Source organism: Schistocerca nitens, chromosome 6 (genome assembly GCF_023898315.1).
Source record: "Schistocerca nitens isolate TAMUIC-IGC-003100 chromosome 6, iqSchNite1.1, whole genome shotgun sequence".
Taxonomy (NCBI): Eukaryota; Metazoa; Arthropoda; class Insecta; order Orthoptera; family Acrididae; genus Schistocerca; species Schistocerca nitens.
The window spans coordinates 397,542,872-397,561,950 of NC_064619.1; positions in this window are offsets into that span (position 1 = coordinate 397,542,872).

Genomic DNA, 19,079 nt, shown 5'->3' on the forward strand with positions numbered 1-19,079 from the left:
AGTAAACTGTGTCGTGCCTAGATTGGCTACTCTGGTATAGAAGCTACATCTCTGCCTTTTAACTGAATTTTGTTCATAAAATTCTGACTTTTATTTAAGTTGTGTAGTTTTTATCGTGTCTTTCAGAAAATAGGTTACGTTCCACTTTAATCATATTAACTTCTCTTGTGATCGTCTTGAATTGTAATGATAGTGCACACCCCAGTTTTATTTGTTGATCACATAGTACTCTGCTTAGTTTTTCGTTAATGGTGTCAGGCCATGCTGAGTTGCTGCAGTTATACAGTAGCTTAGAAAGTATTGAGCGGCACAGTGGTTGAATGATACAGACGCCTCGATAGTTGCCCAAGAAGAGAATGACAAATAACAAAGAGGCCGAATATATTCCTGTGAATAACAACTAATTGGAGGCTTTCCAGTGTATCACAACCGCGGTGATAACAGAAAAATTGGAAGCCAGTTGAGTAATTCTAACCAACATCTTGAACCTCCCGTAGGGTTGCGCGACTGTGCACAGCTACTCAAAAATCAGTTGGTACATCACAGGTATGTCACGTAATTCTAGGCGACTTCTTTGTTACCTAACTACCATGACAATAGAAAAGAGACAGCAAGCGGAGGAAACAAGTGGATACAACATCGCAAGAATAAGGGAGAACCAGTCACAATCAGGGAAGGTGGCTTTTGCTTCTGCCATTGTGCCATATAAATAGGTTATACTTGTAAGGGGCATAAACTCTTAAAACAACTGGAGGCTGTCGAGACGAAGTGTCACATGAAAATTTCACTTTCATTGCTTGCTGGGTGTTTGTTGATTTGCAAAATACCTCCTTTGGGGATTCATCCCCCAATCGAGAAAACTAATTGTGAACCGGTGACTTGAATAACATTTTCCATATGAATTTTTATGTGCGCAACATTAGGCACCAGGTATACACTCTAAAGGGAGAGATTTGCTCAACAATTAATGTGACTGGAGATAAGAATTTTCCATTTAAACAGTGTAGTCAATGTTATTAAAACACTGATTATCATACGAGGAAGAGACAGGGAAACAATTGGTATGTTCAGTGTGTAGAAACTTTCTGATTATAGGTTGTTATTGGTAGTAATGTTACTCTACTACCTAACAAAATAACACCCAGTTAATACAAAGCACTATTTGATTTTCAGATTTAACCACATAAACTCCTGCCGAAAAACACAGTGACTTCGAGTCTGGTGATTGATTAAACCAATCAAGCATCCAAAGCATGAATTGTTGAATCTGAAATGACGAACGCCGCTGGCGTAGAAATTCCTGACCAGCCAAAATGAGGATGTATCACAAAATTAGCAACACCATATTGGTCGTCTGCTAAGATGTTCTGCTCTCCACTTTATTTGAAGTCTAGCATCGAACGTCAACAATGATCCGCCATCATCCTTAGTTCCCTGGTGAACGCTACCGACTGGCCTCAATCGAAATTCACCCGAAAGCTCTCCACGGATTGCCACATACCGAAGTCCGCCTATGAAAATTTAAAAAATGTGGCCCAAAACTCAGACTTCCCGGCACCAAAACAGTGCGTTACTTTCAGACACTAATCATATCGCCAAACTCTTCCCTACTGCCGTAGAATGTCCATCTCAGCTCTGTGATCGTGATATCGCACTCCAACAAGCCAGGCCCACAACTTTGTACCCATGGAGTTAGCCTCACATCAGAGAGCCGCTGGAATAAGGAGGCTAGAAGGTTATTTTGTGTTCCTCATGCATTCGATAGCGGCTGATGGCGACGTACAAAGCCGGTCTGCACAAAATGAGAAAACAGCCCTCTCCTACAGCGCGCGGCCATTCTCTGGTCTCTGCCCCTTGCGGCCCACTTAGCTTAACAAGGCTGTAAATTGGACAATGCCTAGCGGCCCATTGTGATTGTTTTCTTTTTTCAATTTTGTGGTAATTTGTTATGGGACCAAAATGCTGAGGTCAACGGTCCCTAGGCTTACACACTACTTATTGTAACTTAAAATAACTTACGCTAAGGACAACACACACAACCATGCCCGAGGGAGGACTTCCGACGAGGGAGCCCCGCGTACTGTAACAAGGCGCCTTAGAAGCCGCGGCTACCCCGCACGATTCCCCATGTGGTGCCACAAAGCTGATGCCTGTCTCTCCGGTCGGCGAGCACCGTACAACGAATCACTATGTCCAAGATCCATAACATATATTTTCTTATAGCCCGTTCTCATTCTCTAAATTACTAAACAGATATCAAAATGATTGAAAAAGCCATGCAAATTTTTATGTCAGATTTCAGTGAATGTTAACTGTATATTGTGTTGCCAACACGCACGCACACACACACACACACACACACAGACACACACACAGAAATACTACAACACAAACAAAGGACTAACGAAGTCATACAGTGCCAGTTGCTGCTGTTGTTGTTGTGGGCTTCATTTCAGAGACTGGTTTGATGCAGCTCTCTATGGTACTCTGTCCTGTGCAAGCATCTTTATCTCCAAGTACCTACTTCTACCTACATCCTTCTGAATCTGCTTAGTGTATTCATCTCTTGGTCTCCCTCTACGAGTTTTACCTTCCACGCTGCCCTCCAATACTAAATTGGTTATCACGTGATGCCTTAGAACATGTCCTACGAACCAATCCCTTCTTCTAGTCAATTTGTGCCCCAAATTCTTCTTCTCCCCAATTGTATTCAGTTCCTCCTCATTAGTTATATATTCTAACCATCTAATTTTCAGCATTCTTCTGTAGTACCACATTTTGAAACCTTCTGTTCTCTTCTTACCATAACTATTTGTCGTCCATGTTTCACTATCATACATGTCTACACTCCATACAAATACTTTCAGAAAAGACTTCCTGACACTTAAATCTATACTCGATGTTAACAAACTTCTCTTCTTTAGAAACGCTTTCCTTGCCATTGACAGTCTACATTTTCTATTACCTCTACTTCGACTATCATCAGTTATTTTGCTCCCCAAATATCAAAACTCATCTGCTAACTTAAGCGTCTCATTTCCTAATCTAATTCCCTCCTCATCACCTGATCTAATTCAACTTATTCCATTATCCTCGTCTTGCTTCTGTTGATGTTCATCTTATATCCTCCTTTCAAGAAACTGTCCGTTCCGTTCAACTGCTCTTCCAGGTCCTTTGCTGTCTCTGACAGAATTACAATGTCATAGGCAAACCTCAAAGTTTTTATTTCCTCTCCACGGATTTTAATTCCTACACCGAATTTTTCTTTTGTTTCCTATACTGCTTGCTCAGTATACTGATTGAATAACATCGGGGAAAGCCTGTAACCCAGTCTCATTCCCTTCTCAACCACTGCTTCCCTTTCATGCCCCTTGGCTCTTATGCCGGCCGGGGTGGCCGACCGGTTCTACAAGCTACAGTCTGGAACCGCGCGACCGCTACGATCGCAGGTTCGAATCCTGCCTCGGGCATGGATGTGGGTGATGTCCTTGGTTAGTTAGGTTTAAGTAGTTCTAAGTCCTAGGGGACTAGTGACCTCAGAAGTTAAGTCCCATAGTGCTCAGAGCCATTTGAACCTTGGCTCTTATAACTGCCACCTCGTTTCTGTACAGATTGTAAACAGCTTTTCGCTCCCTGTATTTGACCAATTCCACCTACAGAATTTGAAAGAGAGTATTCCATTCAACACTGTCAAAAGCTTTGTGTAAGTCTAATAAGGCCAGAAACGTAGGTTTGCCTTTCTGTAATCTATCTTCTAAGATGAGTCGTAGGGTTAGTATTGCCTCACGTGTTGCAACATTTCTACGGAATACAAACCCGAGGTCGGCTTCTACCAGTTTTTCCATTCGTATGTAAGAATTCGTGTTAGTATTTTGCAGCCGTGCCTTCGTAAACTGATAGCTCGCTAATTTTCACACCTGTCAACATCTGTTTTTTTGTTATTGGAATTATGACGTTCTTATTGAAGTCTGATGGTATTTCGCTAGTCTCATTCATCTTGCTCACAAGATGATAGAGTTTTGTCATGGCTGGTTCTCCCAAGCCTATCAGTAGTTCAAATGGAATGTTGTCTACTCCCAGAGCCTTGTTTCGACTTAGGTCTTTCAATGCTCTGTCAAACTCTTCACGCAGTATCATATCTCCCATTTCGTCTTCATCTACGTCTTCTTCCATCTCCATAATACTGCCCTCAAGTACATCGCACTTGTATAGACCCTCTATATACTTCTCCCACCTTTCCAATTGCCCTTCTTTGTTTAGTACAGGTTTTCCATCAAAGCTCTTGATATTCGTGCAAGTTGTTCCTAAATCTCTGTCTTACTGTTATATAATCCACCTGAAACCTTTCAGTGTCTCCAGGCCTCCACCCTGTATAAAACCTTCTTTCATGATTCTTGAACCAAGTGTTAGCTATGATGAAGTTATGCTCTGTGCAAAATTCTACCACGCGGCTTCCTTTTTCATTCCTTATCCCCATTCCATATTCACCTACTACTTTTCCTTCTCTTCCTTTTCCTACTATCGGGTTCCAGTCCCCCACGACTATTAAAGTTTCTTTTACCTTCACTATCTGAATAATTACTTTTATCTAATCATACATTTCTTCAATCTCTTCGTCATCTGCGGAGCTAGTTGTCATATATACAAGTACTATTATGGTAGGTGTGGGCTTCTTGTCTATCTTGGCCACAATAATGCGTTCACTGTGCTGTTCGTCTATTTTCTTACTCATTATCCTGCATTATTACTAGTTGATTTTGTATTTGTAACCGTGTATTCACCTGACCAGAAGTCTTGTTCCTACTGCCACCGAACTTCACTAATTCCCACTATATCTAACTTTAATCTATCCAGTTCCTTTTTTAAATTTTCGAACATACCTGCTCAATTAAGGCATCTTACGTTCCACGCTCCGATCCACAGAAGGCCACTTTTGTTTCTCCTAATAACGACGTCCTCCTGTGTAGTCCCCGCCCAGAGATGCGAATGGGGGACTATTTTACCTCCGGAATATTTTACCGAAGACGACGCCATCATTTTTTAACTTTACAGTAAAGCTGCATGCCCTCGGGAAAAATTACGGCTGTAGTTTCCCCTTGCTTTCAGCCGTTCGCAGTAACAACACAGCAAGCCGTTTTGGTTAATGTTACAAGGACGTATCAGTCAATCAACTTTATGTACTGAAGGGCAGCTGCCCCTCATCAGGAACCTCACGTTTGTCTGACCTCTAAAGAGACACCCCTCCGTTGTGGTTGCACCTACGGTACGGCTATCTGTATCACTAAGGCCCGCAGGCCCCCCAGTCAACGGTAAGGTCCATGGTTCATGAGGGAGATAGTAGCAGTAAACAGTATTAAACTGTGTAGAGTTAACTCACACAATCAGCACACAGTGAACACTGAAAGTGAACGATCAATTGAAATATGTTGTAAAATGCCAACATTCGGGCATTATTTTGCGCTCAGGCTTACTAACTTCAACTCCAACACGAAAGATGCGGGTTAATTGGATCACAAAAACGTAAGAAATGCCAAAGTTATTTAATGTTCAGAAACTTGCTAAGATTACAAACTATCGCTGATGTAATACACCATTTATTGGTTGTTATAAGGTCCTTGATAAGGCAAAAAGATTTCTCTAAACTCCTTATTAATGACATAAAGAGTTTATATGTAAATACAAAAGTAGTTTTATGTTCAGGGTCAAAAATGTCAGATGAAATTTTAATAAATCAAAGTGCAGACACAGGGTTTAGTCTATCACCACCTTTATTTAATTTATGTATCGACGACCTCGTTGTGATGCGGAACTTTTGATCTACTGTGAAGTATTAAAATAGGATCCACTGTAGCACTGATTATTCTATTATATGCTGATGACAAGATAATTTTACAGGAAACAGGAAATAATTTACAAAGAGCGAGACAGTATACAGACTAAGCAAAAGTTAAGTGTAAAATAAGACAATAGTAATGGCTCTCAAAGGAACGAATCCAGTCTCGTCCTAAATGATAATAAATGAGAAATTTTTAGAATAAGTATCCCACCTTATGTATCTAAGTTGTAATATTGGTTTCGCCTATGACGAAGACATTGAGAAGAAAAGTTAATAAATATTCATCTATCCTCGGAATATTTGGAAGATGTTAGGGAAGAAAAACAAGACAGCAAAAGAACTGAAATTGTATACAGTTATCAGTGTATGGTTCCAAATCATGGACATTAATAGAAAACAAAAATGACGTATGCAAGAAAAGACATGAAATCCATGAAACATGTAAGAGACTAATAAAATGGATAAATAAGGAAAGAAATTATTGGATCAGATTTAAATATCTTTTCTGTTGATGACAACTTCAAGAAAACAGAGCGAAATTGAAGGATCTTGTTGATCAAATGATAGAAAACAGATTGCCAAAAGAGATTATGAATTTTTGGCTTGCTGGAAAGAGAGAACTAGATAGATTTCTCTGTATAGCGAAAGGACATGTGACTAAAACACCTTATACTTGGAACGAGATGATCATGATAATGAAATTTGTATTTTACCTAACAGCAAGTGAATAACAAGAAACTGTGTTATAGTAAAATACCTTTAAATCATTACACATCCCAGTTATTAGATACGTAAAACAAACATGTAGGCCGGCCGGTGTGGACGAGCGGTTCTAGGCGCTTCAGTCTGGAACCGCGCGAACGTTACGGTCGCAGGTTCGATTCCTGCCTCGGGCATGGATGTGTGTGATGTTCTTAGGTTAGTAAGGTTTAAGTAGTTCTACGTTCTAGGGGACTGATGACCTCAGATGTTAAGTCCCATAGTGCTCAGAGCCATTGAACCATTTTTGTACAAACATGTAACGCAGGCCACTGAAGACGCTTGACTAATAAAAAGAAGCGAAATGTGTATTACACATAACAATCATCCGTCCATCTTGTAGGATAGATGGACCACAGCTACAAGAAAACTAGGGAAACTATCCTACCTTCAATAATTCGGGGCTCTTAAGAGGCGAAGGTGTAGATTAGCTCTGGTCGTGGCCTAAAATATTTAGATTTTGACACACCAATTTCTAAAAAATGTCTCTTTACACATATGCTGAAGGGCATTGTAAGTCGAAGAGTGTTATTTAAAACTTAGTCAAAGTAAGGGCGAGGAATGGCAAGGCGTACAACACATGACTCGTACAGGGATTTGATCTCGTATACCTGTCGCAGTGTGAAGAGTTCCCACCTGATATGGAATTATAAGCTTCCCACCCTCCACAAGATATTGAGTATGGGGGTACTCTTAACACTCTTGTCACCAATCTAATATGCCCAGTAAATGCACTGAAAGTTACTACGGAGCTGTCTTGATTCTAAGACCAAGATAATGCCATGGATAATCATTAACTCCAAGTTATTTTCCATGCAGGTGGTGTGGGAACACCCCTCAGACATGCACGATACTTTCCACCATTAAAGAGCAGAATTAAAACTTCATTCCATGCGTCAGGAAACTGGGCTGTTTCAAAAGTGAAACTAAATACATGAGGAGGAATATTTTAACGTTTCCGTTGAAGTCCTGCAACAGCTTATAATGGTGGACACAAAGCTGGATCCTGGTTTGTGATAGTGCCTATGTTAGAAGAATCCAGTCCTATAGAGTGTGTAATGTCTCCATGTGGGTCTGAAGTATACCATTCTTCCTTGCAGCTTTGATTGGCTACGTTCCTCCACTGCCTAAGATTTTATTGGAGGTCTCCCACTTATTCGACCTCTAAGTAACACGATTAAAGGCGTTACGGAAATCATTCTCTGAGGTAATAATTCCATTTTTCCAGCATTCCCAGGCATCAGACATTAAGTACCTATCATTTCATCATATTCAAAACATATGGTCCCACTTCTATAATATTACTGTTGTACCGTTACATGCTACGAAAACTTTCGCTGTTACCACTGTTCTCCTCTGGAACAAGCTACTCCGCAAGCTACCTCAATTCACCGCACAGTTGCATCTAAAGAAGAGTCTGAAGAACACCCTCTAGCCAATATCATATCTCTCAGCTAAAATGTAAACACATAAAACATGTTTTCTCTGAGGGTAGCAGCAATCTGAAGCCTCGGTCAGTTTCTCTTTATTCTCTATTCGTTTCTTAATCAGTCAGACACAGTTTCTCCATTATCTTCATTAGTATCAATTACGTTCTCGTTCTCTCCCTCTCGAAAATCGTCTCTCATATTCATTGTTGCTAGTGCCCTCAATTTAAATCTACTTGATTATAATGAGCTTTTTTTGTCCTTCTTTATGTTAACCAATATAAATTTATTTTTATAGCTGCTGTTACTTTGAGTATTGTATCCCTTATTAAAAGTATGTAAGTTTTTAACGACCTGGGAGGAGCCCAGCCTCCTCAAAGCTTATGCACTTAATTACTATGTGACAACAGCCATACCCCGGTCATCGGCCTTTGATCCAGCCATTTCAGTGTAGCGCTCAAACGCAGCCACTTCAGCAAAGTCGGTCTAGAGCAGCTGCATTTAAACCCCCCCCCCAAAAAAAAAAAAAAAACATAGCAACGTCGTGGTTTAAAATCTGAGCAGTAATATGACGACCAGTCTATGCTGGTGGGCACCGTGCCCCTGACGCTGCCCTACCCACCGTCGCGGGGTCTCAGTGCTCTGTTCACTACCTGGCAAGTCTCTGAATCCTTCTAGGGACTGCAACATAGGGATCCAGCCACCCCACCTCTGCCAAGGTATGGCTCTGAGCACTATGCGACTTAACTTCTGAGGTCATCAGTCACCTAGAACTTAGAACTAATTAAACCTAACTAACCGAAGGACATCACACACATCCATGCCCGAGGCAGGATTCGAACCTGCGACCTTAGCGGTCGCGCGGTTCCAGACTGAAGCGCCTTTAACCGCACGGCCACACCGGCCGGCTCTGCCAAGGTATCGACGGAGGACTTCCTCGCCATTTGCCACTGGGGGCGAGATGCAGACCGACGTTTTCACAGTGGGAAGCTGTCTTCAAGGGGCCGACCAACGCTAAGGGCAGGAGGTAACGCAAATTTTTAGTGCTGGGTGGCCAGAGTGACCTCTGCTAACAATCCGTCAGGCGTGAAGATTGGGAGAATGTGCTTCAGTGTTCGGCCGGGTGCACGGTTGGTAGAAACTGTAGGTCTTGCCCTCCTCCGTTAATACTGCCACAAATGGTTTCAAAATGTTGAGACTGTAACGCACCGAAGTCAGTCACCCAGCACACGAAAAACTTAATTATTAAATGCAGTGAAGCTAGGGAACATTGACAGCATGGAAAATGAAAACTCCAAGAATAAATGGCTGCCGGCATGACTGATTCAGCACACAACCTTCGCTGAGATTAAGACAGCGACGGGTATTTCATTATTACATGCCGATAAGAGAGCGGATAGGTGGAAAGAGTACATTGAAACCAAACGAAGGGAAGGACTTGTCTGAAATGTAGTAGAGTGTAAGAATCTTCGAGGGTTTGTGATCATATGAAGCCAAAAAAAAAAATAGATAACATTCTTTGAGAATTTCTTAAATTGTAGAATGAAGTGGAGACCCAAAAATTATTCATGTTGGTACCTATGCGACGTACTGTGAGGCTTTCTGAAATAAATCATCCACACACTTCCGAAGATAGCAAAACCACCTAAGTACGAGTTCAGCAATTACCTTAACATCCTGTGCATACAAGGTGCCGAAAAGGAAAATGTAAGCAACAATGCAAAAGAAAATAGAGTTGTTAGTTTCCGATCAGTCTGGCCTACGGAAAAGTAAAGGTACTAGGAGGCAGTTCTGACGAAGCTCTTGACAGCACTTGTTCATGGGATTTGTCGATCAAGAAAAAGCGTTTGACAATATTAAATGCTACAAGTTACTTGAAGTTCAGAGAAAAATGAGGGTAAGATTTGGGAAAGGGTGTCGGTGAGTATACAGTACGTACAAGAACTAAGAATGGAGTGCTCGCCTTCAAAATTGCATAAGGCATGGGTACAATCCTTGCAGTGTATGATATGGTGAATGGTATGGCTCAGTATGGAATATGTACAAGACCCAAGCATAGAAGACCTAGAAAGGATTGCTCGTCTTAAAAAGTGAGTAATACAAGGTTGCAGTACTTATCCCCAAGTGTTCAATACGTACATCAAAGAAACAATGAAAGATTTAAGAACATGGTTTATGAGTGAGACGAAAGTCAGGGTAAGAAAACCAGCACTGCTAAGGTTTGCTGATGACGTTATTATCCTGTCTTAACGAAGAAGAATTACGAGACATAAAGGAATGTATGGTCTACTGAGCTCGGAATATGGCTTTAGAAAAAACAAGGAAAGACAGAAGTAATGAGGAGTTACTGAAATAAAATTAATGCTAAACTTAAAATTAAAATTTGTGACCACGATGCAGGCGAAGGGAATATACTATCTTAGAAGCTATAGAAGACAGGACCGACGATGCACCGAGAGCATAAAAAGGACGTCAGCACAGGGAAAGAAGACATTCGTATCCAAAAGAGGTATACTAGCACCGAACATCTACAGCTATAACAATACTCTCCAATTCATACTGAAGTGCCTGGAAGAAGGTTCATCGAACCACGTTCAAACTTTCCCTGTGCCTTTCCACTCTCGAACAGGGGGTGGGAAAAAAAAGCACATAAATCTATCAGTGAAAGCTCTGTGGTCTCTTATTTATTACGATGATTTTTTCTTTCTACACACGTAAGCGTTAGCAAATTGATTTCGTATTCGAGGAATAAGTTGGAGAGTGTAATTCGTCAAAATATTTCGCTGCGCTGAAGAATGTCATTGTTTTAATTGCTACCCAAATGGTTCAAATGGCTCTGAGCACTATGGGACTTGACATCTGAGGTCATCAGTCCCATAGAACATAGAACTACTTAAACCTAACTAACCTAAGGACATCACACACATCCATGCCCGAGGCAGAATTCGAACCTGCGACCGTAGCGGTCGTGCGGTTCCAGACTGATGGGCCTAGAACCGCTCGGCCACAACGGCCGGCGACTGCTACCCAACTCGTGTATCATATCCATGACAATCTCTGCCCTGTTGCGCGGTAATATAAAACGAGCTGCCAGAACTTTTTCAATGCCATGCGTCAATCCTATGTGGTAATAATCTCGTAGTTTACAGCAAATCTCTAGCAGACGACGGAAAAGCGTGCTGTAGGCAGTAGGCAGTTCCGTTAGTGGATTTATTGCATCCTTTGAAGTTCTGTCAATAAAACACAATATTAGGTTCCCGTTCTCCTAAAATGATCCATGTGATCTTTCCAGTTTTTAGGAACCACACGTCTAGAAGGCTGTGAATAGTCTTGTTTTGATTTTGCTGCTACATCTCAGATGTTGGGATTATAAATAAACGAGTCAGTTCTTTATTTGCGGTAGCATTTATGCATTTATGCACAAAAATTCGTTTTGTTTTACAGTAAAGGAGGCGGTCAAACCTATATCCTAAGATTTGGCAAGCCGAGACCTACTAAAGAAACTTTTGCATGGGCAGACCCAGAATGTGAAAGTTTCCTTCAATAATGTCGGGTGGTCCCTTGTGCTTGTTTCTTTTTTTGGCCCTCTGATTCTAAAGTGAGCTGTGTGTGATGTTGTAATAACATTTAACGGTTGGAACAATATAAGGCTGAGGATGCTGTAAAAGTCACGGGTGAGATGAACACAGAACACAGGACTGTGAAAACTGGATGAGCTTCGTGTACGCCAGGCAGTTGGATGTTCAGCAAATGACAAATGAAAGAGGTACGTAAAGAATAAGGCAAGCACTGGTGGACTTTGACAGCCTGGGGGACCCGGCATATAGGTTGGGACAATTCGTGCCTGAAGGAATCAGGAAGTCTGTATGAAGGAGAGTGATTAAAATTTTGGCCCTCAGTATCCGGGAATTACTGTTTTCTTTACAAATGACTCATTACCCCGAAAGGTACAGGAGGTGGAAACAAGAAATTTTCGCAGAATGCCAGGTATAATATTCAACACACGTGGAACTAGAATAGGAAAAACGACGTATGTTGTTCGGTTTTATGTTCATTTATTTAGGAGAGTCTTCTGCCAAAAAAGTAAGTGTTTGAGAAAAATGTCATAATATGCTTCATAGTACAATTTTTCTAGTACTTTGTGTTCAGTACATCTACACAGACATCCACAATTAAAGGAAAATTGAAAGTTGCTGTCTTAAAAACCTTTAGATATAATGGGGATTTGTTAAACGATAGTAGACTTCCGTTTACCATCATAGACCCTGACTTCTAGGAATTATATGCAGAGAATTAGAACACTTTAATTCAGTTTCGGCAACCTGAGTTGTGGAATTAGAACACTTGAGATCATGGGCGACACTTTCTCCATCGCTTTGTCTCCATCCGCACAAACAGTTTTAAGACTCTTGTAAAAGGCAGCGGCATTTAAGAGTCACGCCAACTTTTAGTAAATTAACACTTAATAACTAAAAGGCAACAGACCGTATCCATAAGTATGAAGTGGCCTCCCCACGTACGGACCACGGTTCTTTGACTTCGACGCAACATGCAACACCCAGCTGTCTTCGTCAGCTACACGGAGATTTCACCTGTGTCACAGCGGGTCTTCAGGATTTGTGTATTAATGTCCGTCATGCTACGTGGGCAACCAAAGACAGTTAGTGCACCATGTGAGATATGAAGAGTGACGTTAGTGATTGTGATTCAGTCTTCCATGGCTGATACGCCGAAAGATTTAATGCCCCTCATCCGTTAAAGACACAGACTTCATTGAGACCCATTCCTTGCGCTCGTGTAATTAATCTCCAAAGAAGGAGGAGCTTTTATGTTTTCATCAATTGAATTGTATTCATAGTCTATCCGGGCCCCAAATTTCCCTCGTCGAACCCGAAAGGCCATATCAAACACCATGAAAACGAAAAATGAAGACAATAGTGTGCATTTTCACTGTCGATGATTCTGCTTGTGGTTCCGTTTCACCTATTTTTCCGCATGCTATGATCGAGTGATGAAATAAACCACATTCAGAGCTCAAGCAGTCTGCGACAGATATAACAGGAGTCAAAAACTTTATAATAAATCTCATAGACATCTGATATAGCGAAGGATAAAACGTTGTGAACTGATGAATTCGAAGAACTGAAATATATCTATAATTTTCACAGTCTTTAAAGGATAAGATGTATATATAATAACTTCACGATAACGTAACTAACTGAAATACCACGAAAAAGGTATGCTAGATTTTTCTGTTTTAAAAATCTAATTTGCTGTTGGAAATTATTAACTTTTTTAACCTTTCACATACGCCACTTACATTTGCGAAGACGTGTTTGTATTACTTATGTGTAGTCAAACTAAGAAAGAAAAAGATGTCTCCATTCCCTGTCCAAAGTTCGCAATTAAGAATGAATCTCTAATTAAAATTGCCTTCAGCGTTAGTGAATTAATCTAAAGAGAACTAGAAAATGAAAGTATTATGGCCTTAACAGTTAAAATAACAGTTGCTAATCCTAGAGAAACTAGTGTGGTGGAAGTCATGTGTACATAGCACATACGCGTCCCCCTTTGAAGGCAATGTAGTATCACATAACTAACTAACTAAACTAACTAACTCCGTCTACAGGCCGCAAGCGACCCATCGGGACCATCCGACCGCCGTATCATCCTCAGGGGAGGATGCGGATAGGAGGGGCATGGGGTCAGCACACCGCTCTCCCGGTCGTTATGACGGTTTTCTTTGACCGGAGCCGCTACTAGTCGGTCGAGTAGCTCCTCAATTGGCATCACGAGGCTGAGTGCACCCCGAAAAATGGCAACAGCACGTGGCGGCGGGATGGTGACCCATCCAAGCGCCGGCCACGCCCGACAGCGCTTAACTTCGGTGATCTCACGGGAACCGGTGTATCCACTGTGGCAAGGCCGTTGCCACAATGTAGTATCACATAAATAATAAATTCTTGAGTCGCTGATACCAATGTTTACGAAAGAGTAATGCGTGCGACTTTTAAAATTGACATCCGTTGTCTGCCATTTTGCCCCTTTAGTGTACATTACAAAACGAATTATCCACCACCACTCACTCTTACAATTGTCTGTTAGTAGGACTGGTACAGACACTGACTGATGTGTGTGTAACAGAAGCATGTTGTTGCTATTTTGTGTCTTGAGGTGATTTAGTAAATAATCTAGTGAAGTTAATTTACATCCCACTTGAGACTTATTGAAATCAACCCTGGCTCTAAAATACTCATACATGTTTTACAAAAATCACCATTACATTTTGGCGGAGAGCGAATTAGCTGAGCTCAATTATTTAGTGGGAATCCGAAAACTGTTCGTAGTATTTTATCTACCGGGTTCTCTCTGATATGGTTTGAAGACGGAGATTGAAATTAAACCCTAAGTTTTTTCCGACCGTAATTCACGCGTTCAGTAGTCCTTTGTAATTTCACGCTTGGTGTTTAATCCATGCACTCTGCGTCTCTAAGGAAAAGAATTATATATTATCTGCATTTTAACGCAATCTACGTTCTATCACCTTTAAGTTTAGCAACGAGCACCATTACTAGGAAATGTAAGAAAAACCGGTAAAGAAGAGATTTGGAAAGTCTGAACGTGGTGCTACTGAGAAATATCGCAAACTGAGGTGGACTGACAAAACAAATAATGTGGAAGTTCTCCGTAGAATCGACGATGAAAGGAACGTATTGAACACAGAAATAAGAAGAGACTGGATGACAGGACATAAGATATCGGCGAGTAAGGTAAAAATTGTAGGCAGAGGCAGACATAAAAATACACTCCTGGAAATTGAAATAAGAACACCGTGAATTCATTGACCCAGGAAGGGGAAACTTTATTGACACATTCCTGGGGTCAGATACATCACATGATCACACTGACAGAACCACAGGCACATAGACACAGGCAACAGAGCATGCACAATGTCGGCACTAGTACAGTGTATATCCACCTTTCGCAGCAATGCAGGCTGCTATTCTCCCATGGAGACGATCGTAGAGATGCTGGATGTAGTCCTGTGGAACGGCTTGCCATGCCATTTCCACCTGGCGCCTCAGTTGGACCAGCGTTCGTGCTGGACGTGCAGACCGCGTGAGACGACGCTTCATCCAGTCCCAAACATGCTCAATGGGGGACAGATCCGGAGATCTTGCTGGCCAGGGTAGTTGACTTACACCTTCTAGAGGACGTTGGGTGGCACGGGATACATGCGGACGTGCATTTTCCTGTTGGAACAGCAAGTTCCCTTGCCGGTCTAGGAATGGTAGAACGATGGGTTCGATGACGGTTTGGATGTACCGTGCACTATTCAGTGTCCCCTCGACGATCACCAGTGGTGTACGGCCAGTGTAGGAGATCGCTCCCCACACCATGATGCCGGGTGTTGGCCCTGTGTGCCTCGATCGTATGCAGTCCTGATTGTGGCGCTCACCTGCACGGCGCCAAACACGCATACGACCATCATTGGCACCAAGGCAGAAGCGACTCTCATCGCTGAAGACGACACGTCTCCATTCGTCCCTCCATTCACGCCTGTCGCGACACCACTGGAGGCGGGCTGCACGATGTTGGGGCGTGAGCGGAAGACGGCCTCACGGTGTGCGGGACCGTAGCCCAGCTTCATGGAGACGGTTGCGAATGGTCCTCGCCGATACCCCAGGAGCAACAGTGTCCCTAATTTGCTGGGAAGTGGCGGTGCGGTCCCCTACGGCACTGCGTAGGATCCTTCGGTCTTGGCGTGCATCCGTGCGTCGCTGCGGTCCGGTCCCAGGTCGACGGGCACGTGCACCTTCCGCCGACCACTGGCGACAACATCGATGTACTGTGGAGACCTCACGCCCCACGTGTTGAGCAATTCGGCGGTACGTCCACCCGGCCTCCCGCATGCCCACTATACGCCCTCGCTCAAAGTCCGTCAACTGCACATACGGTTCACGTCCACGCTGTCGCGGCATGCTACCAGTGTTAAAGACTGCGATGGAGCTCCGTATGCCACGGCAAACTGGCTGACACTGACGGCGGCGGTGCACAAATGCTGCGCAGCTAGCGCCATTCGACGGCCAACACCGCGGTTCCTGGTGTGTCCGCTGTGCCGTGCGTGTGATCATTGCTTGTACAGCACTCTCGCAGTGTCCGGAGCAAGTATGGTGGGTCTGACACACCGGTGTCAATGTGTTCTTTTTTCCATTTCCAGGAGTGTATGTCCGGTAAACAATGAAGGACGTTGAGTTCAAGTGATACTATCAGTGGCGTAGCGTGAGGCGAGACTTTGAGACTTAGTCTCACCTGTATTTGTGCTTAAAAAAATGCAATATTAATTCTTAACGAAAACATAAACAACTTTATAATAAGAGCTCTAAATGTGCGAAGACATCACTTTTGTAGCCCGCGCCTTACCCTGATTTTTGGTGTATTTGCCCGTTTGAGACTCGACTGTTGACAGTCCCCGCCTATCTTGTCTTAGCTGGCTGCGTGCGACTGCACTTTGGTCCATTCTTGTCTTCTCTTCTCTTCCCCTCTGGTGCGCTGCATTTGCTAGAAGGTATTAAGACTAGTCTCTGTCACTTCTATGTTGGCTTTTAAGACGGAAGTGAAAAGTCGCGCGGTTTGTGTTCATAGCCATTCTTTGTGTGATTTTAGTGCATACTTTTGTTGTGTCGCCCACATGAGTGAGCCAGCAACTGAACACCTTACAGAATTTTTATTAAAAACGCTTTTGTCTACATTAACGTACAAAAAAATGTGTACATTGAAGGACAAACGACCTACTGCTATATTAAGTGTAGTTTTAAGTGAAGCCAAACTAAAACGCCCTTTTTAGATAGCCTGGTACGAAAAGCGTACGTTGCTGACTGCGAATGCAGTTAATAACAGTTTATATTGTTATATATGTCTTCTGTTTGGTGGTGAAAAGGAATGGTGCAATGAGGGCATTTGAACAATAAAGTACTTCGACAGAAAACACAGAAGCATCACATATCAAAATGTCACCTGGAGAACAAAGAATTATTTCAGTTATTGGGCAAAAGTGGAATTGAGCACGCCCTTGCTGAAGCCGCTCGTCCGACAGCAGTAATACAACGACCAAGTTGCATCCAACAGGAGAGTTCAACAATGGGTCTGAGCACTATGGGACTTAACATCTGAGGTCATCAGTCCCCTAGAACTTAGAACTACTTAAACCTAACTAACCTAAGGACATCACACACACCCATGACCGAGGCAGGATTCGAACCTGCGACCGTAGCGGTCAAGCGGTTCCAGACTGAAGCGCCTAAAACCGCTCGGCCACACTGGCCGGCAACAGGACAGTATGGGCTCGTCTTATTCAGGCAATTGTATTTCTTTGTAAAGATGAAGTAGCCTTTCGCGGCCGTCGAGAAGACCAATCCTCCAGCAACAAAGGTAACTATCTGGAATTGTTGGATTTACTAGCTCAAGGAGAACATTTAATTCGAGGCCATCTGTCATCAACCTTTAAAGGAACTTCTCCAGATATATAGAATGACGTAATAGAATAGTGGTTAGGCAAACATATGATGGCGCTTCAGTAATGGCAGGTTGAGATAGAGGACAACAACAACTAGTGGAGCAGTTCTGTCCCTACGCGCTGTTTATTCATTGTTACGCACAGAAACTGAATTTGGTACTGTTACATGCCTCCAAAATCATTCTACAAGTACGCATGTTTGTAAGGGATCTTACTGCATTCCATTCGTTTTTCAGACAATCATCAAAACGAACTGCATTACTAACTGAGAACGGATTTAAACTACCACATGTAAGCAATACTATATGGAACTTTCGTTCCAGGTCACTTTCAACATTATCTAGTCATTTCTCAGAGCTATATAGTGTCTTTAATTATATAATTGATGATACAGAATCTCAATGGGGCCTAGAATCTTTGAACTGTGCTGTGGGAATGAAACGAAGTTTGTCTACTTGCTTTGCTTCTACCGAGCGTGCTTTGTTTATCTCTTTAATGGTCTTCAGTCAAAAGCTGTCAGTATAACTGCTGGCCACGACGAAATAAGAACTGTTTTGAGAAAGTAACTCACGACAGTTAAGAAGGGCAACATTGGTTGATGAATCCATTAAATGCAGCTTGTGTTTGAATGGCAACTTATCATTCTGTGACAGTCAAAAGACATCTCTGAGGGCACTAAGTTACGAGGTACCGGATTTACAAATTGTTCAGATGGAAAGAAGGTTTCAAGACTTTCCGAACATTCAGTTTGTTGAACTTTTGAACGAAAAGTGTTTCCCGAAGTATCAAAACAAATTCCCAAAGTTGAAACTACTTCAGTTATTAGAACAGTCCCCTAATTTTAAACAAGAACAATTTGAAAATGAGTTGTGTAACATACACGCTAATGAGAAGGAACACTTATCTCCAAGGATCGTCTTAAAGTACATTGTCAACAATGATTTAGACTCTCTTTATGAAGAAACAATGACGTTTCTTCATTTGGTTTTGACCCGATCCACAACTACAGCAAGCAGTGAACGAAGCAAGGGTACTCTTCAACGAGTGAAGAATTATTCAAGGAATTCGGTGGCCAACACACCCGACTGTGTTTGAGTACGTTAGAGGTAGAAAAGACACTACTTGGAGAGCTATTCAGTGATCAGATCTTTGTAGACCGAGTTACAGACTTATTCGTGGAAAGAAGAGACAGACGCATTGCACTTGTGTACAAGAAAATATAAGTGCTTCTTCTCTTGTTCCTGGAGTTCTCCAAATTTGTCATCGTTTCTTGAATAAGTTAGTTATTGTTCTTATTATTAGTGGGTGGTGGTAGTGATAGTAGTAGCAGTAGCAGTAGTAGTAGTTGTTGTTGTTGTAGTAGTTGTTGTTTTGTTTGATGCATTTTGTTTCGTTTGTTTAAATTATTGTTTATTGTGTTATTTTGTCTCCCTATAATAACTGGAGTGTCTCCCCTACCTTTACAGCCACGCTACGCCACTGGATACTATGCAATGAGGAGTTCGACAAAAGTGATAAATTCGCGACAGTCCTCTTCAAA